Here is a 25657-nt window from a genome sequence, read left to right as displayed (position 1 = left end):
CTGATTATTGGGAGGAATTTACTCTTAACACAACCCAGACGGGTGTGTGGCCCCCTTTACTATGGCGAGTCCTTCTTTAGTGTCGTACCCCTCTACAGACTCCTTCACCCTCCGAAATGATTGTCGTCCTTTGAGTGAGTCCATCCCCCCGAACTGAATCCTCTACGTCTAAGTGAGTCAAATGAATCTAACTCAAAAGACATTAAATAAATGTTTGCTCAGCCAGTGGCCAAACAACACTGACAGAAGGTGCATCTTCTAACCCCACACTGCCTCCTTCACCGTCAAAGTCACTTGAACTATTCAGGATTGTTGAGTAAGAAAAGTCCTGGTTGCAATTACTTGACTAGAGGACAAAGAAAACATGAAACACTGCTATGAACTAAGGCCCCAGCTCCTGTTTTCTTCTCAGGGTCATGGCGATTATCTGGGCAGAAGCACCAGATGTGAGCCCACCATGAAAGCAGCGAGACAGAATGACCCTAAACACCTCAGGCCGGCTGAGTGGATAACAGCTAGAGACGTTTGCTCTCACACGACCGGCCGTTCAGACCTCCACTGCTTCCCCAAAACAGCTTTTTCTCCCACAGCGGGATGGGCCATTCCAGAACTTCCACGGCCCTCGGAGGGTCCCGACACCAACACCAGAGGCACTCGGCGAGTCTTTAACTGAGAACATAACGGCAGATAATGGTCTCCGGTGGCAGCGCCAGGGTGGCGGTGGAGGAGCAATTCTTCTCGACATGTCTTCGGTAAAGCTGTTAACAGCGGCGCAAGTTCACCTCCATCGCTCACATCAATCAAAGAATTTGGCTCCAGCAGACTGCGGCAGAGAAATCGCGACGCCCTTCATCTTCACGGCGCTTTACAAAACCAGCGAAAGAAAGAAAGAGATGGTGGGGAAAAGGAGGGGAATAACTCTAGAACGCATAACTGTGACTTGTTTTTTTTAGGCTTTCCACTCGATCGGGTGGCATCCAGCGCTTCAGCAGTCTGGATGACTCTCGAGAACATAGCGTAGGTCACTTATAGTTGGGCCTATAGTCTGGCCATTTGCCACGATAAAAAGCTCATGCTGTCGCTTGTATTTGGTGAATTGAAAAGGTTATACCTCTTTATTTTATTTCAGCACTTTACTTCACTACTTACTTCACTTTAGATTAATATAAATGTGAAAAATGAATATAAATATTTCTTTCTGTTCATGTATTCTTAAATGCATATATTTTGGTTTCAAAGATTCAGGTTTTACGACTAATGTGCTGAACGAAATAGCTAAAAAAAGTTGCTCGCTGGCTAGGAAGTGTGTGACTATGAATACTTAGACAAATGTTCATGTAAAGATGGGGCCACAGTGATGTGAGGGGCCATCGGTGCAGATGGCCAGAAGGAAAATACTTTAACTTAGCGTAAACATTACATTTTATGCAGAAACATGAAATAGTAAAATGCAAATAGCTAAAGTTTGTTTTGGATTTTATACACATTTCTTTGACATACTTTATATTGAAAAGAACAAATCTCAACAGAAGTATGGATGAAACATGTAAATATGATTTTTATGATATAGAATAGGTTTTTCCAAGAAATTATATTGACATGAGCATTTAAAGGTTTAATTTTACATTTTGATGTGTGTATCAATGAGGGAATAAAAACTGTGTACAGTAGGGAAACAAACAAAAATAAGCACCAACAAAAAAGCTCATGAGTGTCAGAACTGAAGTTGTAATCAATAATGAAGGGCCACACAAACTGAAGCAAAGGGCCGCATTGGGGGCCCCAGCCGCCCATGTCTGAGGTACTCGGTAAACTTCCCTCTAACTTCATCCGAGAGTCGTGTAATGACAAACACAAGGATCCAACAACTCGGCGCTGCACAGCAGATTGCAAAGGCGAGCGCCGAGGATTAAGAACACTACAACACTACTCCGACAAGTTTGGTTAAGTGATAATATCAGCGAGGACAAAAATAGACGCTGAACCACCGGGCCAAGCTTTCCATCTGCTGGTATCCCAGGCAGCAGGGAGGAGACGGCAGGGTCTCACTGGAAGCAGGTGGCGGGATTAGACCGCCAATGCTGTCTTTAAAAACCTCTCATTCGGAGACAGATAAAACGTGCAGGCTGGGGAACGTAATCGCTTCCTGCTGGTATCGCTACTTTTCTGATTCGACTTTTGATAAACGGGTGAAGGTCACATGAATGTAGAGCTTGTTGGGAAATCACCAGTCATATCAGATCTGCCGAACACCATTACCATCACCGACTGAGCTCAACAAATTCCAGCCAGGTCATCGTACATCCGAGGACTCAGCCTCTCACACTGTCGCCACACGACGACGGTGTGGCAAAAGGTCCAGTTCTGAAGGCCGAAAACAAAAATACACCAGGCCACATTGGCCCAGATTCCTCCAGGTGAGAAGCACTTGAGTCTCCACCTGAAGCCTGTTTCATTCCTGGGGCTACATTCTAATGGACCTTCTCATATCCAAACATTTGTCACCAACACAAGAACCTAGAAGCTCCTGATTCCCCCACGCAACTCTTGAGACCACAGGCACACAGTTGGCACCCGGAAGCTCACTGAGATGCCCACAACCCCCAAGTCTACCTGCCCGAAAAAAAAACAGCGAAGCGCCATCTTGAATTATTGTGGGACCAGTGGGACTTGTTCCCAGTCTCTTGGGGTGCCCAACAAATTTGGGTGGTGAGGCCAGCAATGTTGTATGGTTTGGAAACAGTGGCACTGAGGAAAAGGCAGGAGACAGAGCTGGAGGTAGCAGAGATGAAGATGCTGAGCTTCTCTCTGGGAGTGAGCAGGATGATGATAGGGTCAGAGGGACAGCACATGTGCTCAGGTGTTTAGGAGACCAAGTCAGACAGGCTGGATGGAGATGGTTTGGACATGTATAGAGGAGAGAGAGAGAGCCAGTACATTGGTAGATGAAGATGTTGAGGTTGGAACCGCCAGGCAGAAGGTGGAGAGGAAGGCCACAGAGGAGGTTTGTAGGTTTGAGAGAAGAGGAAGCAGAGGGGGAGATGGAGGAAAATGATTCGCTGTGGCCACCCTTGAAGGGAGGAGCAGGACAGGTAGGTCAACCAGGTATGGTCGTCTTGCGATCTGAACACGAGTCAAACAACCGTGGAATGGAAATTTGTACTGTCAGTATTAGCTCACCCCAACTTCAGCCCACTGGGTGCCAGCTACTATTTAAGACAGGGTTCCTGCCACTAGCATTGGCATTTGTGAGACTCTTGTTTGTGTACGTCGATCCCTTACTCTGGGGCTGGGGCAGGAACCACCTCTTCCGGAGTCTTCAAGATCATTGGTTTATATTTGCGCTGCTATGACATTACACCTGTTAGCAACCCACATCACCAGAGTTCTTCTTACAAAACCAGACTCTAGAGTCAAGTCCACAACTGCTAAAATATGAACTGGAAAAAAACCAACCCGCCACATTCTCTAGTGTCTGTGTCGCAACAATCCATGGAGTCAACGCTCATTTTAGCATCACTAGCAACGTAGCACAGAACAAAAACTCCACTGAACTTGGGTGCAGAAAAACGTAAATATTCTTAGTTGATCTCAGTTAGGGATCCCGTGTCCTTTAATAATGTTCACAGTTTAGCTTGTGCTGGGTTTGTTGGCCTCTTCATCATCCCATGGCAAGGTTCCAATCCCGTCGTCAGACATGACTGTGCGGTACTGAAATGTCATTCAACTGACGGAGCCATTATCGGAGGTCAGAATGGCAATGTCCAGGGTCGACCGGCCCAAAAGTGACCCACGTGTAAATCTCTGTTGATGTTCACCAGTCTGTGAAGTTAAGGACTGACCTGCGGACTGCTGGTTAATCTGTCCAAATCCTGGGGAAATAGCAGGAGTGCACTTCAAATGACCTGAAGGAGACAAAACAGATGTTGAGTTAGCAATCCACACTCACATCATGACAAAATAGGCAGATAAAGTGGTGTCTTCTTCAGATCAGTCAGTCAACAAACAAGCGAAAGCCGTTGTGTTGCAGCAACAGGAGAAACGTCGGCTCGCTTCCTGCCTGATGTGGAAGAGCGGGACGAGTGTTTTGCGACTGTACTAGTGGAATAAAAAAATGCAGGTGTTGACCGGCAAGTGTCAAGGATTTGTTTAAAGTTGAGGCCGGAACGGAACATATTTCTCCTTTTGCTGTCAACAACAGAGAAGCTCCCAGTGAAGGATTGTCGACCTTGACCTCGCTGGAGCTACGGTATCTAAAGGATGTTCTGCCGAGACCAAAACAAACTTATCAGCATGTTAAACCTCTTGGAATGGATTTATTAGTGTACTTGCACTGACATTTGTGGGGAACTGATCGGTGGATCATCAGCGAAGAGTTCTTCTCGCGGGTTATTTTTCAGGTTTAATTCGGTTTGTGAGAGGAACTCAGCGGAAGTCATTTATTCATGTTTGGCCACAGATGTCATTCCCTCCCTCCACTGCAACACAACAGTGGACGTGGAACTGTCGAGCCAAGAATGTTAGGACTCTGACCTTTTCTAAAAGGACTCCAGGCCTCGAGGGAACGTATGACGGATTAAGTCTTCCTTCTGGACCACACCAAATACAATCTCAGAGAAAGACATTACCCACGTGAAAATCACTTTTCACATAAAGGTGTCCACACAACATTGAAAGTGAAAGGTCCAGGCTTGAAAAGGGGGCCTCCTCCACTGGGCCAAGCTCCCGAACCAGACCCCCCTCTGAGGGAAACTCATTCTGATTTTGTTCTTTCGATCCCAGTCAGTGAGACCTGAGGACCACAATGTATTTTGGTCTCAAACTGCAGATGTAGATCAAATCTCTGTGGGCACATCTTGTGTTGTAGTTGAGACCACCTAACTCAGGGTTCTCCCCAGCCGCATAAGGAGCCCCAACTCTGGGGTTTTGAGCCCCACATTCTGATATTTTCCCACCATGGAGGGAGTTTTCTGTCGTTTCTGTCAAGATGTTAGACATGTGACTCGCAATGTCAGCGCTCCCTCATCGCCAGTCGATGGAGGAGGACTTGACTGTACACGCCACTCTGACATCCTCCTAATAAAGCCTCTTCTTCACCCCCATCTGGCGGTGAACCTCCTTGGGAGAACCCTCCAAGATCAAGTCAATAGCTGAGCACACCAACACTAGAGAAGACTGAGACTTGGAGGGGGGTGAGGCCAAAACCGACTAGGACCAAACTCACTACAGTACACATTAGTCTACACAAATCCACAGTCCAGCATGACCGAAAGGCAACTGAATCTAAGTGGAGTCTATTCCGAGACCAAGACCCTGGCATGCACACATACACAGTCTTGAGTCGGGACCCCAGTACTACAACACTAGACACACCTCTGGTGATGCACCCTCAGCCAACATTACGTCTCCCACAGAGGTACAGCTTCAACCACCTGAGTCAGGTTTCGCTCTTGTCAGGATTCAACAAGAGCTATTTTAATGGTCAACTCAGGAGTCAGGTTTTTAGCTAGGAGGGCATCTGGGCGTCTGCAAAACATGAAAAAAATGGAAGCCAGATTCTCGCCGGAGTTTGGCCGCCAGATGCTGCCATATATCAGCGTAATCTAGCGGCCAAGCTACAGTCAAGAATTGGATGTTCATTTTTGTTCATGTTTTGCAGACGCCCAGTCGCCCTCCTAGCTAAAAACCTGACTCCTGATTTGGCCATTAAAATAGCTCTTGTCGAATCTCAAGCTTAACCCCTGACAAAGTCTGCAGCTCAGCTTACATCGAGGAATAGTCGTGTGACCACCAGCTACACCTTCATCTGCTGGTGTAACACCACCCTCAGTGTACGTTTCACCCCTCTCTACTGCACCTTGGTTTCGCTTGGTTTCCATGCACCTTCCGCGACTCGCTCAACACCACCTGAGGCTGAAGTTACACTCTTAATGATCGAGTATCTCAAACTTCTCAGGAAACGTCTTCAACCGACATTTTGAGCGCTTTAAGGCCAATAAAACGCCTGCGATATCATCGGTTTGATGTGACAAGGCTCACTATTCGGGCAGCATGACAATCTTTAGCCTGTGAAAACCCACATATCAGCTGCATTGTAGTTTAAGCGACAGTGTTCAGACCACCAGAAAAAAATAGAAGCTGCTGCGATGAGAGCAGCACTCGCCCTCTTCTATGTGATGCAAATCAGGTTCCTCAACACAGCGAGCAGACGATATTAACAGGCATGAAGATCGCAATCCAGTCCTCCAAGACGGAGGACCAAATTGGAGAGAATATAATGTTGCTCTTGCGACCGTAGTCCAGCACATGATGTTACACCTCTGTCAGCCGGCGTCACACCATCATAAATGGAGGCATTTTTCTTTTCTTCTTTGCCTCATCTTCCAGAGAGAGACTCACACATGGCCCCGTCAGAAGGAAGCTCAATCTGGTACAGCAATTCTAGATATGGCTGAAAATGTATCTTCCCAAACTTTCACACCGTCTTCGGAGGGACCAGATAGCAGGGGAGGCATTTACCGTGGCGGCGGATGCAGAGCAGTCGATGGCATGTATATCAAACAGCATCTGGCGGTTCATTTTCTCAAACGGCGCTACTCTGCCGCCGCCGCGGTAATCACGCCGGGGTGATGGTCTGGCAATCCACTTTCCGAATGGCCCCTGACAAGTCACATCAGAGTGGCGGAAGCTGGAGTGTTTGGGCGGTGAGGGGGGGTTAGGGCAATGTCAGATTGTTACCATGGCGACGGTAGACGGGAGAAATCAGGAGGTTAGATCGCGCGGCGTGCTGCACTTGATAACTGCATGAGGCCACACCAAGAAGATATTCCCGGAGTTTATAACCACTGTCAGCCGGCAGTCATCTGTGTGTGTGTCCGAGGGTGAGATTGTGTGTTTCAATCTGCCTGGGAAAGTCATCTGGACTAATCTGCCAACCGGCAGTTAAATCCTCCAATCCTGCCTAGCAGAGCTTTGTCATGGGTGACAATCGCTTTTCACCTGTCCCTGACGGGCTCTTCTTTCACAGGCCAAGCAAAGAAACATATTTCAGTCAGACACATGTGTGATTGTGTTTATGGGAAGAACAGGAGGCCGGAAGGGCTGGGGATCGGAACGGCGGAGATCAAATGCTGGATCAGCTTCAGCGGGTCGAGGCTGAACTGTACACGCCGGCGCGGGTTTTGAGCCAGGAAGTAAAATACCCAGGGTCGGGGATGAATCTTTGGAGAGGCACAAAAGCGAGTCAGGGAGAGGCAGATCGGCTTCGCCTGGGCGCGGTATTCTTCGCGCTAGCGAGGGCATTTTCGGCAAAAACCCGAGGAACCACAAAGGTGCCCAAACCCAAACAAATTAGAGAGATTAGCGAGATTGAAAAGTGGCGAGGCGTGCAGCAATTATTCGGAGGAGGCACCTCTGGTCTGTCCAACCACAGCCCGCACAAAAGGGGGGCATTGGGCCCTTAAGAATCTGAATCTGGACATCCACGCTGGGACCCGACAACCCGAGCGGCTCCATCCGTCAAAATGTGACCTAGTGAGAGACGGAATTCTAATTTTGGGAGAAGCTCCCGGGATGGAAGATTGATCCTTGATAAGATGTGAAAGTGTGCATAAGGCTTTGACACTTCCCCAGGGGGCGCGGGAGAAGTGGAGCACGGGTCCGTCACCACATGTGTGGACAAGTGGGCCGACCAACATGGAAGCACGTTCAAAGTTCATCACAGATTCAGAAGTCAGTTCCAAAGCCGAGATGAGCCGGAAACGGAAACCACCTGATCCGTCCGGCAGAGAGGGTCTGCAGACACACCAAACCCATCTAGGTCTGGGGGGGGTCGGTGGGACTCCTAGGGTCAATACAGAATGGGGACAGTCCCCGGACATCTGGATGTCTGAGTGGAGCTTGCTGGCCAGGTTCCCCATCAAGGTGATGGAACTTTGGAGGCTCACAATCCAGCCCAACACCTGGACATCCAAGTGAGTCCTTAGTGACTCGGGTGGCCCGACAAAGAAGTGATCTAAAAACCATTTTAGGTTTGTTGTGACGCAGGAGCTAAAAGCCCCCAGGTGGCTCAAACCTCACACCAAACACACTCATCGCACCTCTGCCTGCAGCTCATCGAGTCACTGAGTCAGACCAACTTCTGCCATCAGAGCATGAGTCAAAACCTACTTACACGTGTGCGACTCAGTGATTGAATAAGCCACATTTTGTCAACGCGAGTCAAAGGGATCCACAACACCAGGAGTCAAGACCATTCCAGCAAAAATGAATTTACTTACTCTGACTTGGCCCATCATCTTGAATCACTGACTCGCCAGTGATATTTGGGAATCACAAAATGTCCTACAACTGGCTTAAAACTTACAGACTGACTCGGTTGTGTGGGGTTCATGATTCAGGAGGTGGAACCCATTTCTAGTAGAGCAAATTCAGTCGCGTCGCGGCACAAGCTGCACAAGAGCTCAGACTCCATCTGAGCTCTACTGACTCTTAAGGCGCACGTGACTCAGAGACTTGAGTCACTTCAGTATGATATGAAACCGATGATGTCACGGTGTCCAGTCCCAGCCAACTCGACTCAAAGCCCCCATCACAACAAGTCGACACGTTTGCTGGATATTCCAGAGCAGCAACACTCAGTTATGCGAGTCTGCGCCCTGGAACGAATCGATGCCAGCCTGATTTAAAACAACACCATCATCATTCCCCCGCCCCCCACGCCCTCCACCCTCCTCCAGCCCGCACGCTGCATTTTTATTAGCGGGTGTTTAATAGAGACGTTCCGGGAGCCGAAGTTGATCCCCATCACGATGCGCAACATTGATTGCTGGAGAGAGAAGTCGAGTGCAAAGGAAGAAGAGGCTGCTGCGGTGCCATATCGCCGCGCAACACTCGCACTTGTCTCAGGTTCACACAGCGGACACAAGACAAGCTTTTATTGACTCGTCCGTCGAGAGTCGCAGACCATCTCATCGGGACCATATCAGACAGGAAGTGAAGGCAGGAAAACGTCCAATGGTGCGAGATGAGCGGCGACAGACGAGCTGCTGTCGAGTACACTCGCTAATCTTTTTATAAAGTAGCTCACAGTGATGTTGGAAATGTGCAGCTGCTCTCAGTTGGCGAGGCCCATCTGTCACCAAGAGTCACCACAGTAAACAAGTCGCACTGCTCTTCAGAGCTGGTGCTGGAGCACTAGCAACCACAACAATGAGCTCGAGGTTCCACCTCTTCATGCAGAGGTCTCACTTGAATGTGTGGGACTCACCTGAGATGCAGGTACGGAGACTCCTTGAGTCCAACTGACTAAGGTGTGTAGGTCGGTCTCTCACTTCCTGTCAGCAGCTGAGTGGTGCAGATGGAAGCGGGAGTGTGGGATTCAGCAGTTCTACGAGTCCCACTGATGAAGCCACCAGAAGGACTCACTCAAACAACCATCGTTCATCTGTGATACAGCAAGATCCGACTCACTCTACAAGAACTCAATTGGATATGTGGGATTCAGTGAGTCACACAGCCATTGTCAATTTCTCTGATGCAAAAAGGGTTTCGTTATATCACATAGGACTCGAGGGTTCCATCTGTGGGATTCATCTCCAGCAACTGAACACATAAGGACTCTACTGGATGTGTGGGACTCAGAGTTTCGATTGATTGATAAGGCAACTTGAGTGTTCACAGAGATGTGGGTGGGTTCAGTGGTACAATGAGTCCGAACAACTTCCTGTCTCGCAACGTCAATCACTGAGCCTCACTCAGACGTGTTTGACTCAAAGATGTGAGAGAATAGAGGCTCGTGGGATTAATCAATCACCTGGAAACTCAAGTCTCTGAGACTCAGTCAGAGGTGTAGGTTTCAGTAACCCCACAAGCTCAGGGGCTCACACAGGTGTGTGGGACTTGGGATTCCACTAGTTTGTCAGGTCCATTCAGACTTGTGAGACTCCACTTGTTGCATGCACTTCTTCCACGACCAACAGAACTTGTCAGACACGTGAGACAAAATATTAAAGCTTTGGAAAACGCACATCTGAGGCACGACTCATGGGTTAACGCACAGATTCATGAGACTCAGCACGTCCGCATCACACATCTCCGGAGTCAGAGACCTGCCGTCAATGGACACGCCACCTGGAATGACCTGGCAGATCTTTGGGTTTGTTTCGGCGCGGCATGCTCAGCATCACAGATCAGGGATTGTAGGGCGGCGGATTAGCGCCGCGCTCTTTCTTCGCTCCACCGTGTCGGGAAGCAAAACAAAAATCCAAACCCGTTTACGGTCCAAACCGAATCTGTCATGTCTGCGTGCCTTTTATTGCATCTCGGTGCGGCGACAGCTGCCTCTCCAGGCCAGGCACGAAGCAGCCACCAACACACACCGCACTTTATTTTGAAATTTGTTTCACATCTAAGCTCTTTATCCCAAATAAGGCTGCACTATGATTCCGTCTGACACCGAGCGGCTGAATCCTCTTACGCTCGTCTCTGTGAGGTCAGCACAGAGAAATGGACAGCGGTTTGACAGACGGGAGCCGGGGGAGCAGGGGGGGAGATAAAGACAGGGAGCAGCATCAAAGCTAGCCGGGGACCCAGATAGCAGCCGCGCAGAAATAAGTTAAGCAGAAGAGGAAGTGACAAGCGGAGGGAAGCGGGCGCAGAAGATTAGAGACACACACGTCCTTGAGAGGACTCAATTGTTTCATCTCCAACAAACAGATGCCAAAACATTACGACCACTGGCACTGAGACTCTGCCAAGTTGTTTTGCATCACAAGGATCTCAAAGAAGTTTTCTGTTGACCTCAAGAAGGAGTCACAGCACGGCTAACAGATGCCAAAGATGCTAACCGACAGCTCTTTTACGATTCTTTAAGAATACATTTGTACGCTACAAGTTAGGAGCAGAATCAGCAGGACGTCTCCAGACTGGCTAAGACTGTGGAGTCAAATTCATTCTAAGCACAAAGCCAGTGGTTTTCTGGACTGAACAAAGGGTTTTATCACATGGTTAGAAAACGATTTTTTGATAGTCAACATAGTTTTCCTTTATTTATGAGCGCCACTTGTTTTGTTTTCTTTATGTTTTTTATTTTATTTATCTTTCCATTTCCGTCTACAGCTGTCTCATTCATCTTCTTCGGGAGAAAGTGACATTCAATTTTTCTTTTTTTTTTTTTTTGATAGACACATTTTTTTGTATTTTTTTATTAAGTAATTTTCTTATTAAATTAATATTATTTTTTGTCTTAAATATTTTTATTTATATATTTTTATTTTTCAATGATTAGGTCTTCCTTAGTTGCTTGATTTTTTTTCACCTTCTTTTCTTTTCACCATCTGATTGCTACATTATTTCCCTCTTGATATTTTTCCTTCCCCCCCCCCGATACTTTCAAAACACTTTTTTAAATGCATTTAATTCCTTTATTTAATTGAATGTGTGTCTACGTTTTTATATTTTCTGTTTTCGAGCTCAGACTTTTTGAGAGACAGGAAAACAGTTACGGCACGTGAGGTGCGAGGCTTCAATCGACCCGTGCGTCTACAGAACCAGCCGCCTCTCGCGCTCCTTCTGGCTCCAGTCTCTAAGAAGAAACGGGTGTAATGAAACGAGTTGACTCGGAAAACAACCCAAATATCTGAGTGTCCACTCTTCTCCGCTCCTGATACGACTGGCTGCTTCTTGATGCAGAAGCGCTATTTTTCCACTTCATCCCTCCAATTCTCCGTCCGCCGCCTCCTCCTCCTCGCACCTCTAAACAAATTCAGCCGCTCCACATCCTGCGGGCAGCGACACAGTCCTGACACGTCTCTCCTCCCCGTCACACGCCATCCCTCTGTGACCGCCTGTCCAAAGGAAAGTGTCGATGCTAACAAAACGCGTGACAGGCGCTCACTTATGTTAACAGACATCCACGGAGGGCGGCGGCGTCACCGCCGGTGAAGTCTGCGGCCTTTATCTGAAAGTGATTCATGATTTCATAATCCGTCACTTCCGACACTCACATCCCTGACTGTCCAGCGACACGTCATGTGACCATCATCCTTGAACCTGCTGGTCGGATTCTTTAATTCTCACACCTTCGCTTCCTCCCATTAAGTAGCTTCCGTATTAGTCCCCTTAATACCGTAATCGTCTTTAGAGTCACCTTCACTCATCTTCTCAGTCTCCAACGGCTTTAATTGTGAACGACCTTGAAACACAGCGTAAGTCAGCGAGAGTCCTCGCCCTCTCCTTGGGCTCCTTCTGAAACCGTTTGAACGTGACTTTGGGCGTCTTGGCTGCATTCAGTCTCCTTCACTGACTTCTTCTTCCGACTCCTCTGCTCAGACCTCCATATGTTCCTCTATTGGCCACCTGCTCCGTTTTCCCTTCCTCCTTCAAACTAGAGGTGAAGACGGCTCCGTCCCCTTCAGTCTGCTGAGCTGCCACCTGACTTTTAGCCTGGTCTTCATGCTTGCATTAGACGGTCGTCACGCAGTCACTTCCTGCATGTTGTCCGAGCATTTAGGTGTGTTCTAAGCTCATCTTCTCAGTTCTCTTCTAGGTCGCTGACTGAACGGCATAATGATTCACTTTCTTAAGCTCAGTCACCCGAGAGTCACCTCTTAACTCGCCTACTCAGTCGTCTTCTTCGTTGCTCCCATGTTCCCTCCTCACTCGTGTTCCTGGTCGTCTCATGACTCAGCTTCCTGTAGTCTCAGTCGCCTTCTCACCTCAGTAGACTTGGATATCATCTACAAAGTTGCTATCTGAGTTATCTTCGTAGTCGCCCCTTTATTTGTTGTCAAAATTCTGAGTCGTTCTACTGTTGCACACCTTCCAATCTCCAACTCCTCAACTGGAGAGTCTTGGGTCTGACATTCTCAGTTGTCTTCTTCATCACAGCCGTCTTTAGGGCTGCAGGACTGACTAGTCACCAACTACCTTAACAGCCAGTCGTATGAGATGAACTCGCCGACATGACGGTTTGTAAATAGAATACAAATAAATATTAATTTTTTAAAAATGTATGGAAAATGTCGTAAAGACTTGGAAAGACTTTGAAAATGTATATTTGAATTTTAATTGCTCAAAATGTGGCGTGAAACGTATGTGTCCTTTGATGTGTCCTTTGATGTATCCCCTGAGAAGTGGACCCACAGGTTTACCGTTTTGGCTCGCAGAGGTCTGGGTGACGCCTTCCCTCCTCTCGCGGCGGTTTGGGCCAAGAGAACGATGATGTCACGACTAGTCGGCGACTAATTTAATAGTCAACTATAGTCAACAAGTGGTTGCAGGACTAGACATCTTCAACAGCTACATAAAGTCACGGAGTCAGTCGCCACAGTGGCTCATTTTCCTGGAGTCGAGTCTCCATTTCACTTCATCTTCTGCGCTAATTTCTGACTTCCAGGATCCGCACTGAAGCCGTCTGAAAGGTTTTTGGGAGGGAAGCACCAGGCTGCAGCTCTCAGGCTGGTGACGGACCAAAAGTGATCTGAAGTTGAAGAACCAAGCGCTGCCTCAATAAACTAACTCTGACGGGGAGTCAGACTTCTGTGCGGAGAAGAAGACGGGAAATGAAGAGCGCATCGTCAGAAGGGGGACGTCGAAGAAAGGAAGAAGCCCCACCAATTTCCTGTCCCGGTGCGATGAGAACAGTGAGATAAGACAGATGACTTCTTCATAAACACCAGCTGATGTTGGAATTCAGGTCGCTTCATGTCAAAGTCATCGCCAGAGACGAAGAGAGGGGGCCCCCACGCTAACTTCATATGAGCCCAGTCGGACTGTGTGTACTTACAGGAAACACCACCAGAGGAATTTAGGAAACTTCTATACATTTCCTTATATCTTTTTGTGTATTTCAAATGTTTTTAATTTCATATTTTTATATTGTATATTTTTGCTTTGTGTACCTGCACCAATTGTTTGACTCCATCTGTACAAAAGTACTAGCATCGTTTATTGCTTCTTAAAAACAAACTTATTCAGTAAAATACTTTCATAACGTCAACGTTAGCATTATAATCTTCATCATTATTCATTGACTGTAATTTCAGATTATTTAAAATTATTTTATTTGTATTTATTACTTAACATTTTTGAGTTTTCAGCTTCACTTAATACAAGAATAAAGATTGTTATATTTTAGACTGTTTTTTTCCATAAATATTTTACTGTCAGTTAAGTTCATCGGCCCAGAGTTCTCCGAGACGTAGGAAGGTCTGGACGGAAGGAAATCCTTCCGGCCAGCAGGGGCAGCAGCGAGCTTCCATCTCATCCACGCAGCTGAGGAGAGAATTCTCTAATAGGCCAAATAAATTGAGCGTCGGACTGGAACGCAGCGTCGCAGCGGCAGGAAAGGCCAGTGACAGCGTCCACGCACTGTTCCACCCCGGCTGCTTTAATGCACGTTAAGAGGATGTGACCGGCAAATTAAAATCCATATCAATTACCTGCGGCTCCTGTCACTCGTAAAGAGCAGACGGCGGCGGCGGCGGCGGGAGGAAATATAAACCGCCGACTCCTCACCATCAAACACACACACACGAAGAGTTCAACTAAAGAGGGAGGATTTACGGACGTTTGCCACTGGATCTGAGGACGCCGAGCGGACGAGTCGCTGGAGTCCACAGGCAAATTCTGATGTCATTTGTGAAGACATTTGTGTCCTCGCAGAGAAAAGCACGTCGGCCCAGACCATTACAGTTTAAGCCTTGGTGATTTCAGACCTTGTGGTCCTCTTTTCATGCTTTAATTTGACCTTTTCTTCAGATGTTTGGTCATAAATCCCAAGGACATCTTCACCTTTTTTCCTTTTTCTGCATTCTTTTCTTTATCGTCCACTTTGTATGGAGTTTCTCCCCTTCCTCTATTTCACTTCCTCTACAGTATTTGCCTGGACACAAACTTTCCTCTGCCGGATGAATGAGAGAAAACTGTTGCATCTTTGACTAGATTAGATTCTTCCCACAACTGGGAAATGCTGCTTGGTACGGCAGTGGCACACATTAAAGACAAACATCAAGCCAGTCGCTTCAGAGCTGGATGAGAGTCGAAATCCCCCAGTCATTGGCTTTTGGCTCAGCTCTTTCTCCACCAAATAAAACTGAAGACGCTGCACTGATCTGTTCAATACAATACAATACAATACAATACAACCCGCAGTGGTCCGTCTCTTCATATATCCATCCGACTTTGGTTCCATGAGCAACAGACTTCAGTTTTTACTATGTTTCTTTCCGGATTTTTCTGTTCAAAACACGCAGAAACCCACCATAATCATGTCCACCTCCATGGTACGTTGCATGTGATGTGCTTGTGTCGAAGTTTAAAAGGAGGCCATTTTTCTGAAGGCGTGGCGGCTACCATGTAGCGGACATATTATTTTCCACTATTTTATTTTCAAATGAGAATTTTCTCCTGATTTTGAGCTTCTTTTTTAGCAAGTATTTATTTTTCCTTGGAAGTAAAATTTATTTCCCCATATTGACATTTAGCGTTTGTTCTTACCCAATAGAAAACATCATTTTGAAGCCTTTCTGGGGCTCACTGGAGTCAGTTTGGCAAACTAAATGCATGTCAATGCAGTCTGACTTCACCGAACATTAAAAACACAGTTGCCAGAGTTCCTTTAAGCAAGTCTGGCTACACGGGTAAACTTGGATTGGACCGCAACATCAGAACACAAACACGGGAAGCAGCAGATGGCGGAGCAGCGAGCGACAAATCTGGCTGCGCCGCATCATTTTCCATCAGCTGTTTGTGTTTAACATCTTTAAATATTGAATCACACTCCTTTATTCACTGCTGATGGCAAGGCGCCACAGGCTGCAAGGTAGTTCAGACCGTTTTCATAGCCATTTTTAAGAAATCTCTTACATTTCTACAGCAGTGTATCAGAGTTGGTTTCTCCTGCTAACATGAATAACACAGATCATCCATACGTTTCACATTAGCTTTAAAAGGGAAGGCAGCTAACATGCTAACGTAGCTAACATATCAACACAACTATGAATTAGCACGCAGCTCAGCAAAAAAACAGGTTAACATAGCTGCTGAGCTATAGTTGTTGTTTTGCTCATTTGCAATGCTAAAAGTTAAAATGCTAGCAATAGCAACACTCAAATGAATCGCCTGTTACAGCAGTTTAAGCGCTAAAACAAAGAGAAAGAGTGCAGTAGTTGTAAAGGTCATGTCAACACACTTGATGCTATCGAGCGCTAACAAGGCCACACACTTAGACTTGATGTAGTGAACATTGCAAAGCTGAGGAACATGAGCTAATATGGATGAACTAGCTAAACAAGTAACAATCTTGACATATTTTTAACAAATGATTTCATAAGTGAACCGTGAAGTTGCTCAGGGAAAGTGTCATGTCTTCAGTGCTAACTGAGCTGACGGCCTTCAGCAACTGTGTTGCTACAGAGGGATGTGCGATCTCGCGGTTGCGAGGTCACGTGATCCAGCCTCACTTCACACACTCCCGCTTCCTAAATATGCCGCAGGAAAATCTGAGTCGCGATGACCTTGGCGTTTCATTGAGCACGACCTCTCCTCGCCGGGACCCGCGCAGCCGACCGCCAGGCGAGGTCACGGGAAACGCACGTGTGAAAGACGGCAGCGCGGCCGAGGTGACGAGAGTTCAAGTCCCCGCGATCCGTCTGGCTTTGATCAGCTGGATTAGAGAGGATTCTCCGGAAGGTTCCGCTTAATCCGCAGAACATTTCTGGTGAAAAACCTCCGTTTACGATTCAGCAGACTCACTTCTGAGGTCAGATTAACTTTCCTCAATTTATTGTGCTCCGCTATCGGCGTGATGACATAAACACAGCAGCGGCAGGCGCCGCACTGCGAATACCAAAATGATTAGAATTGACTTCATTTTCATCCCAGCAGCTCCTCAAACCCATCTTTCCTTTGCTCCACGTTTTATGTCGGCGTGAGCGGCGGCGCTGAAGGAGAGACTTGACGGCAGCCGGGCTTCCGCCCGCATGCCAACGACACCAGCAGCCAACAAGGAGCCTGCAGCTTTTATTGAACTTTAAGTGTCACAATCTCGGAGTGTGTTGCTTTGTGTCCGACTCGGGGCCGAGTCTGGTGGCCGCGGGGGACTCGCCAACTCCGTGCTAGCATCATCAGTCAGCGCCACGTACAGTAAATGATTTCTCAACGAGCTGGCGGCTGATGGATAATAAGAGAGGAAGTGCTCTCTCCTGAGCGGCGACGGCGAGGGCGAGCTCTCTACATCACCGCGCACTTGTTGTGCCGCGCACGTTTTTCCATTTGGACGTTGAATGTGGCGCCGGGGGGCAAAGACGTGATGGATTCCTCCTGCTGGCTGCTTGTTTCAAAGAAGCAGCTCTCGGACGCGGCAGGCCAGAAGTGACGTCTGAGAAGAACCGGGCTCTTGAACAGAGCAGCTCCTGGGGGGGAGGGGGCAAGAGCCGGGCGACAGGCACCCGGAACCGCTCGCCAACATCCAGGCCTCAACAGAACATGTGCTGGCGCTGGATACTGAAGTTTCTTCAGATCAGAACCCAAAAGGGAAGCAAGGACAAGACCAGTTTGGCTCTCCAGCTTTCAGTCGGGCACAAATGACTTCACCTAGTGGCGGACGATTGTACTACATGGTGCACTTTACATTCCTAAAGTGTTATTTTTTTAATTACTATACCAGGGTTTTGGCTACATGTAAACCATCGAGGCGTTTTTTTTGTGTGTACACTATACTAGATATCTAGACCAACAGATCTATCTAGAATTAAAAAAATAATAATAGCTCAACCCCCCAAAAAATAGATACAACATAACAAATAAAGTGAAATAATTCTGTAAAATTGTGTATATGTATATATTTTTAAATATTATTTAATAATACTATTTATAATATTATTAGAAAACTGCATGGGGGAGTGAAAAAAGTATAGTTGTACTATAGAAATCTAATAGTAGAAGAGCATAGTATCAGAACAGAATAAGAGCAAGAAAGATTATTTTGTATCAGAAATATTGAAATTTAAATTAAAACATTAAAATTCTGCTATATTATTTGATGCACAGAACATGAAAAAAAACAAGCATTAAAATGCTTATTATTATTAACATGGCGTGCAATGATCAAATGGAGTATTCAAAGTTCACTGTCGCTTTCCATCGAAGCTTTCCTGCCATAGATTCAGGCTAATTTAGTGTGAATCGGCGTCAAACTGCGCCTGAAAACTGCGAATGTTACGGTTTGGGGCAAGAAACTTTTTGGACTTGAGTAAATCAATGTAGGCGCTAATGGAGCTAGCATGCTATTAGCTTAAAAGTTGTTTACGACTACTTTCAAGAAGCTAAAGTCACACAGAGAAGTGAAAACATGATTATAGATTACACAGATTATTAAGATTGTTATCCCAAAAAAATGTAAAAAAAAAACAACTATTGACCAAACAGGGTGAAAATTGAAAAAAAAAAAAGTTGCATAATAATGTGAAACAACAGCAGGGTGAGTTAAGAAGTACCTAAATTAATATGTAAAAATGTGTGAACGTCACACAAGCAAGAAGTAACTCACTAAAGATCAATGGTAAAAATACCCCAAATCGGCTGAAGGAAATCACCATCAACCCGCTGCCAGCCCTGACGGACCAATCAGGCGGCAGAATTCCTGTGTTTGCTAAGTGGAGAAAGTGAAATGGATGTGTGACAGCGGAGGTCTGCGGCGGGAACAGGCTGATCACAGAGGGCCGGGGGCGGCCGAGGACCATGGTGAGCGTGCGTCCAGTGTTTCCATTACACACTGCTGTCTCATTGGATTATGGGTCTGTGCTCGGGGAGATAAAGTGGGACCAGGTCACACACTCAATATCTCATTATTATGTCGCTCGCGCACACACACACACACACACACACACACTGCAGATAACGGCGCCGTGCGCTCATCAGTTTACAGCACAAACAAATTGCAGACTGGATTTGGGACGTTTGAAGAATGGTTTATCTGTCGACTCCGGAAGCCGGAGAGAATCACAAAGAAACTTGAGAGGCTCTTCAGAGTCTCCGCGCGACTCCGTGGGACGGACGTGACGCCTCTTCAGATGCAGAGGGGAGAGACTCTTCACAGAAACGCCACCAGTCCAAATTCAATTACAGTCGGAGGAAGAGAGCAAATAGCTGACTGATCATTTCCCCCAAAGTGTTTCTGTGGAGAGCATCAAGAACGCCATCATTCAAAGTGATGACATTCCACCCATCGTGACCCAGGCAGCTGCTGAACTGAACTCCCTCCAACTGCAGGTTTTCTGCAGATGAACTGAGGTCCAGGGGGCAGCAGCAGAAGTGAAGAAGCCTGGGAGACGCTACCTCACAAGGAAGGAGTGTTAGACTTTAGCTCGCTCCCAGTTGACTGAGCTTCTGTCTGAGGGAGTCCAGACTTTTGGGGGCTTTTTTTGTGTCACTGAAGTCTACAGACTAAAGAGCAGTCTCGTCACATCAAACCCATGAACTCACCGGAGTTTTATTGGCCTTAAAGCACTCAAAATGCGTTGTCCGCATGTCCGGAGCTCCGCCCACAGAGCTGATCTGAGTGGAGATGAGAAGCAGCAGCCGAGACCCGCTCTGGAACTTCCGATACATGGGCGAAAACAGTGCATTTTGTGCACTTCAATGTCAATAAAAGATGTGAGGAGTTGATGATTCCAGTTCAGAACATTGCCCAGCTTGTTTCATGAGTCAGTCTCTATGCTGGAGTTTTTCCAAACTAGTTTAAAAGTGATCCTCATGCACTTTTTATGCTTTTCTACGGCGCAGATAGCACCACTGCACCCGCGGCTAATAGACCGCTGCGGTTTATGGACGAACAAGATCTGTTTTCATTCCTAAATCTAGTGGGTGGGGCTAATATTATGGTGCGCTCAATAGTCCGGAATGTACGGGATTTATGTATTTGATGGCCTTGGTTAGTCTCTCTGTCTGACGGTTTTCAAAATAACTTGCAGTTACGGACAGATTTGCTTGAATTTTATCGGAAATATGTGAAACAGGAGGAACAAATGATTCGATTCTGGGAGTGATCCAGGTCGCCGTCTGGATCCAGGAATCCAGGAAAATCTGCATGAACTGAAGCTGGTTGGCGGAGGTTCTAGTTTTGATGATCAAAAGTTTGCATATGTTTGATGCAACTTTAGTCATATTTACTTAGTTGGAGAACATACCAAAGATAAATTCCACTCACAACTGATACACTTACATCTCACACTTGAGATCTTGGACTGGTGAAACCACCCAGAAGTGGCTCAGCAGTTTCTGAACTTCCAACTTCATCAGGATACAAGCTTTTATTGAACGGCATTAGTGAGTTTATCCGTGTGTTTCTGAGAGCTACCGGAGTTTCCCGCGGCATCGGCCTCACTTGCCCAGCTGTTACAGATGTTTTTCAGACCCTGACTTTCCAAAACTTGCAGCGGTTCCTTCTGAAAAACTTCCACTGAAACCGACAGCGTCGGCCAACAATAAAACATGTGTTGTGTGAAGGTCATCTGCAGTTCACCAACCCCGACATCCATCCCATCCACGCACTAGTTTACCAGTCGGACAGCCAACTCGTTCCAAAATCTAGCGGTGCGCGGCCGTCGCTGCCCGAAACGGCCCTCGGGGGGAACATTGGGAGCAGATTTCGGCGTAAACTGTGACTTGCTGATTTCATTTGCAAACATTATTTGTAAAAGCAATTGCGCTGGCGGGAGAGAAAAAAAGCAGCAGCGGGTAACAGTCTTCAACAACTCTCTCCATCACAGCAAGAAAATGTCATGCAAATGGAGGATTTCTCGCCGCGAACAATCCCGCGCAAACGTGGCCCAGCAAATCACTTAATGCGGTGGGGAAATGGGCATTTCTGCCTCTCCTCACAGCACTCGCAGATGGAGTAGGAGATTGGCCCCGTGTAATTCCACTCCTCGCTCTCTGCCGGCGCAACTCTCCCTCAAACATTTCTGTTGTGATTCAGGGCTTTTTTTAAAAGGAGCGGGAGCTTTCTGCGCCGTTTGCTGCCGAAATTATTTTTAACTTCAGAAATGCAGGAGAAAGGAAAAAGAAGAGAGGCAGGAGGTGATTTATTGGCAGCGTGAGAAAGGCAGGATGGTGGGAGGAGGACGGCGGCGATGCACTTGTGCTCCACACTTTAATCGTGTCCCCTGCCAGAGCAGAGACTCTCCCAGGGAATTAACCCCACGGTCATTATGCGGCTGCGGGTCAGCGGAGCTGCGGCATGTGTGGAAACACCAGTCGAGTGCTGGCGTCGTCCCTGCGCCTCGGGCGGCCCGCTCGCTCGCTGGCTCGCCGTGTCATGTCGAGCTAGGGTTCCCGCACGCCCCGGCTCGTCGCCCAGTCACCAGTCGCTCGCTTAACAAGAGCAGAAAACAGTCCCTGCAGCGCTGAGGGCTCAGTTACGCTACGTCCAAACGGAGGGCGGGAGGCTAAGCGTGCGCGTGACAACAGCTAGCAGCTTCACTGAAGTTCGGGCTCTTGAGAGGAGGGCAGGCTTCAAGCTAGAGGGCGTTGCACAACATGAAAAAACGGCGCGCCGTCCTGCACTCAAAACCGAACGTCCTGTTTCCTCAGCAGGACGTCCTAAACGTTTTGGTAGTGCCTGTATAACACCCGACTCATCGTGTCATCTCACTGGTTTACATTCAATTATGTTTCCGCCCAGTAATTTCGCCGAATATGATCCAAATTCGCAGATTCTCAAACCTTTCGCAACAGTATTTTGGCCATCGCAGTCGCCATATTTGTTTACCACCGTAATCACATAGTAAGTGGCGACACTCGCGGCATGGAAGCGTGCTGCTATTGATGGGATGGCTGACGCTGATGACAGGAGGAAACCACAGATGAGTTCCAAATCGTTCACAAAACTAACTCACTCCTTTCTAATGGGAGGAATATTTGCTCCCCTCATCTCAATGTGTTACTGTGGCAACACTTACTGAGTTCATGTCTGTTGTTATTTGACTCGGAAGCTGGTTTATTTGTTGTTTATCAGACTTCAAACTGCTAGCTAAAAGCCTGGTGGAGGGACATCAGAGCACTCTTCCTTTCACTCATTTTTTTATGGCAATGTTGAGAGCTCCAGCTATCTGGCTGCTTGTGCTGACTCAGCATTTCCTGGTTGCAAACGAACGTCTCATAGAGCATCATAAGGTTCACTCAAGCACAGCCATACTTGGGGTCACAAAGGTCATTTGGAGGCCCCACACATGGTGAACTCGGAGGAGCATACACCTACTCCTGCATCCAGGATGGGGGCGAGATGAGCAAAGAGCTTCATCCCCGACGCAAGAGTCGCCTCGGAAAAGCCGCGGCGCTCTGCGTCCACCTGGCTCGCTGCAGCCCGGCGCTCGTGTCGACTTGGACGGACGGAACTCTGTGAAGGCGGTTTATAGGCAAAAGGCGGTGCCAGGGGCTTTGCTGAGGGATTAAGAGAGCAGGCCAAGTTGGGATAAAATAAGGAGGGGTGAAGTGGAACAGTTTCCCCCCAAAACTTGGCTGCACTGTGCCAGTCTGGTTTATACTGGGTTGGGTCACACTTTGGTTGCCAGTTCCCAGAACACAGGGACCCTTTTTTCTCCTGCCAATCACATCCAGATGTGGCCAGCCCAGCTGCGGGAACTGGGATCCCTCTCGCGCTGCCCAGACCTGTAACTTTCTAGTCGCGGCAGAGACTTGAAACACGCGGGAAAGAAGAGGCCCGCGAGGAATCCCAGAACAGCTCCGGTGTCCAATAACGCGCCTGGGGATATGAAGTCTGAGGAGACCTGCGTCGACGTGACAGAGAGATTTACGAGGAGGGAAGATGAGTCCGCACTCATCACCACACAACCATCAATTATAGAGCGGATCAGGTTCTACACCTGCATCTGCAGCTCAGGATCTGAATCACCCACCAAATAAATAAAAGAAAAACTGTCTCTTTTTGAAGATCAAAGGTATTAAAACAAAGTGGAAACCTCGAAACAAGCGTCTCTCTAGATCATGAGAAGAAATCATGATCAATAAAACCATTTTGAATCGGAAAATCTATTTTACATCGAATTGTGGCCCCAAAAACCAAGAGATAGTAAAAGATTCACACCTCTCGTGGCCATCTTCACTGTGAAGTGATGCAGGAAAGGCTGGACGTGTTCAGGCAGGCCACACCAGAGGAAGAGGTACAGTATAGCCACGTTTCTGTTGCTGCTCTCGTACCCGTCGGCATTTTTTAATTCTTCTTTTGACAGACAAGATAGCGAGCAAAATATGTATGTCATGAGAAGGCAGTGAAAAGAGCTTCCCATGGGCTCCCTGCAGCTGGAACAGGTAACGTCCCAAGTCAGGAAAACAGCCCCAACACCCTCCTCCTCCTCCTCGCCAGCTAGCCTGAGGGCGCCATTGGAAAGCCTGTTTTCTGGCCGGCACTGAGCCCAGGCACTCCTGCAGCTGCACAAAGAAACTTGATGAATTTGACTCTTTTGTGGGAGCCTGGATTCTTGAAGGGGGTCGTGAGTTGTGTAAATAGACGGTTGGAGCTGATGTGCGATGAGCTATTCATGACACAACTCGCAGGTCGGGTGAAACCTCCCCGACCTCTTTTCTCTTCCCCGCAGTGCTGGAGAGGATCCGGCCTCTCGCGCTCGCCGCCGCCACCGCCGATCCTCCTCCGGCACAGTTATCAGCCAGCGCCATCTGTTCCCCGCAGCAAGTGTAAAATTGAACGGCTTGAGAGTCATCCGATATCGATCGTGTTAATTTCATAAGACTGTCACTATTTAAAAGCCCACTCTGTCGTCTGCCTCGTGCCCGGGGAGCCAGCTGTGCTCCTGACCTGCACGCACTGCAGGAACATCATGTTACCGGGCCTCAGGCCGGCGCTGTTATGTGATGCTCCTGCTACTGATTCACTGCCTCTGAGTCCTACCAGCGGAAGCTTAAATCAGGCTTTCAGCTGGTTTCTGAGTTTAGCACACCTGACTGTCCACTAGAGGGCTCCCTAGTCACCTATCCTAATGACGAGCCACACTATAGTTTTAGTTAAGGAGTCCTACATATCTGGGTGAGTCTTGGTAACATGTATCACAAGGAATACTCTAGTGTACAAAAGCAATGAGTCCTCTTGAGACTCATGGGTTAGATCACGAGGTTTTTCATCTGGGACTCAATTTTTAATGTTGTTTGTGCGCTATGCAAGTCACACCGAGTCCGACATTTCCAAGTGAGTCTCTATAATAAGCAGTTGGAGTTCAGACACGTCTCTGTTAAATCTACTCGGTCCACTCTCCGCAAGCAGGCAGGAAGAGATTCATGATTCAGATGCATTTGAATCCAACGAACATGAGTCAAAAGCCAAAACAGGAAGTGAGTCTGACTCAACAGATCGCCATCAAATCAAGCGCCTGTGACTCGAGTCGACAGTCACGAAGCTAAACTACCATCCAGTCATTCACATTTGACTCAGAACTATAATGGCTCACTGGCACGAGTCGCTCAAGGCAGGACTTCGAGTGAACGAGTGAAAACTTTATTGATCCATATAAATTACCACGCGAGCTCACATTTGTTTCCCTTTAATCCACTGAAACACTGAGCGCAGAATTTCGCTCAATTAATTGTGATTAACGATATTCTGGCCCATCGACTGACGGCTTTAATGGATATGAAGTCGGCGGACTCGACGCTCGCGCCGATCAATGACGGGCTCCGAGTATGAAACCTTCAAACCAACAACTTCTCTCCTCCTGTGGTTGAGAGACGCACTTTAGTCTCATCGCAGCAGCTCAGCGTCACCTGACTCGACGTGTCGCCACAGCTGTTGCAGGAAGTGGCGACTTGAGACCTACCGCGGTTCTTCTTCATTCCACGTGTGAACTTTTCACTGGCTTGTTAGCAGCTAGCGAACACGCAAACTGAAGATACTTGATCCTGCAAGTCGTTTCTTCAGTCGCATTCACCAAACTGGAGGAAAACAGAGGAAACATAGTGCGTCCACAAGACATCCTGTCTAAAAGTACGGTGGCCCCAAGACACCCGGACGCCCTGCCAGCTTAAAGCCTCTCCAAGCAGCAGCTTCTGTTTTTCTCTGAAAACCAACACTCCAGCAGAGGAGGAGGCGGTGGGCGGCCGGAGTGTCCCTCCTCACTAGATGCTCCGCGGTGGACGGCCGCTCGGATCAATAAATGGAGTCGATAGATCATTAAGCGACTCGTGCAACAACACGAGGATCAGAGAGCAGATACGAGTCCTGATCGATGCGGGACAGAGCCGGACTGCTGCTGCCACCACGGAGGGGACGCCACTGGTCAGCGTAGGTTATCACTAGGTCACACCACGTGAAGGACGACTGGGAGATGATCCCTGCAGATTAGACTCCTGGATCTACCGTGACAGCAGCCGGAGGGGGATTTCCGTCCTCGTTTCGGGAAGTTTGAGCCGCAGACGGAGAAGAGACGCAGCAGGTGTCGCTCTGATTCTCTGGCAACTTATTAACTGTGTAAATATTAACACTTTTCGCAGCTCGGAGATGTTGATTCATGGCAGATTCACTTTGTCAGACTGAGCGTTTTACATTTTTTCATTTAACTCAACATCGTGGCTTCATCCTTCAGAGCCCAGTGAGGAATGGGATGCTCCACCGCTCTGACTACTCACT

The 25657-nt window shown here is 47.7% G+C and overlaps 1 protein-coding gene across 3 annotated transcripts in view; it reads right to left on the bottom strand.

Moving 5' to 3' along the window:
- Positions 1-25657, bottom strand: part of plxnb2b (plexin b2b) — a 150998-nt gene that overhangs the window by 61686 nt on the left and 63655 nt on the right. For all 3 annotated transcript variants that reach the window (XM_053884847.1, XM_053884846.1, XM_053884848.1), the window contains one exon: positions 3843-3905. The gene's annotated coding sequence lies outside the window, so the exon portion shown is untranslated. The remainder of the gene's footprint in view (positions 1-3842; positions 3906-25657) is intronic.

Source organism: Synchiropus splendidus, chromosome 14, assembly GCF_027744825.2.
Source record: "Synchiropus splendidus isolate RoL2022-P1 chromosome 14, RoL_Sspl_1.0, whole genome shotgun sequence".
In the NCBI taxonomy this organism is placed as follows: domain Eukaryota; kingdom Metazoa; phylum Chordata; class Actinopteri; order Syngnathiformes; family Callionymidae; genus Synchiropus; species Synchiropus splendidus.
The sequence above is the reverse complement of the archived record's forward strand: the minus strand, read 5'-3'. Positions and strand labels throughout refer to the sequence as shown.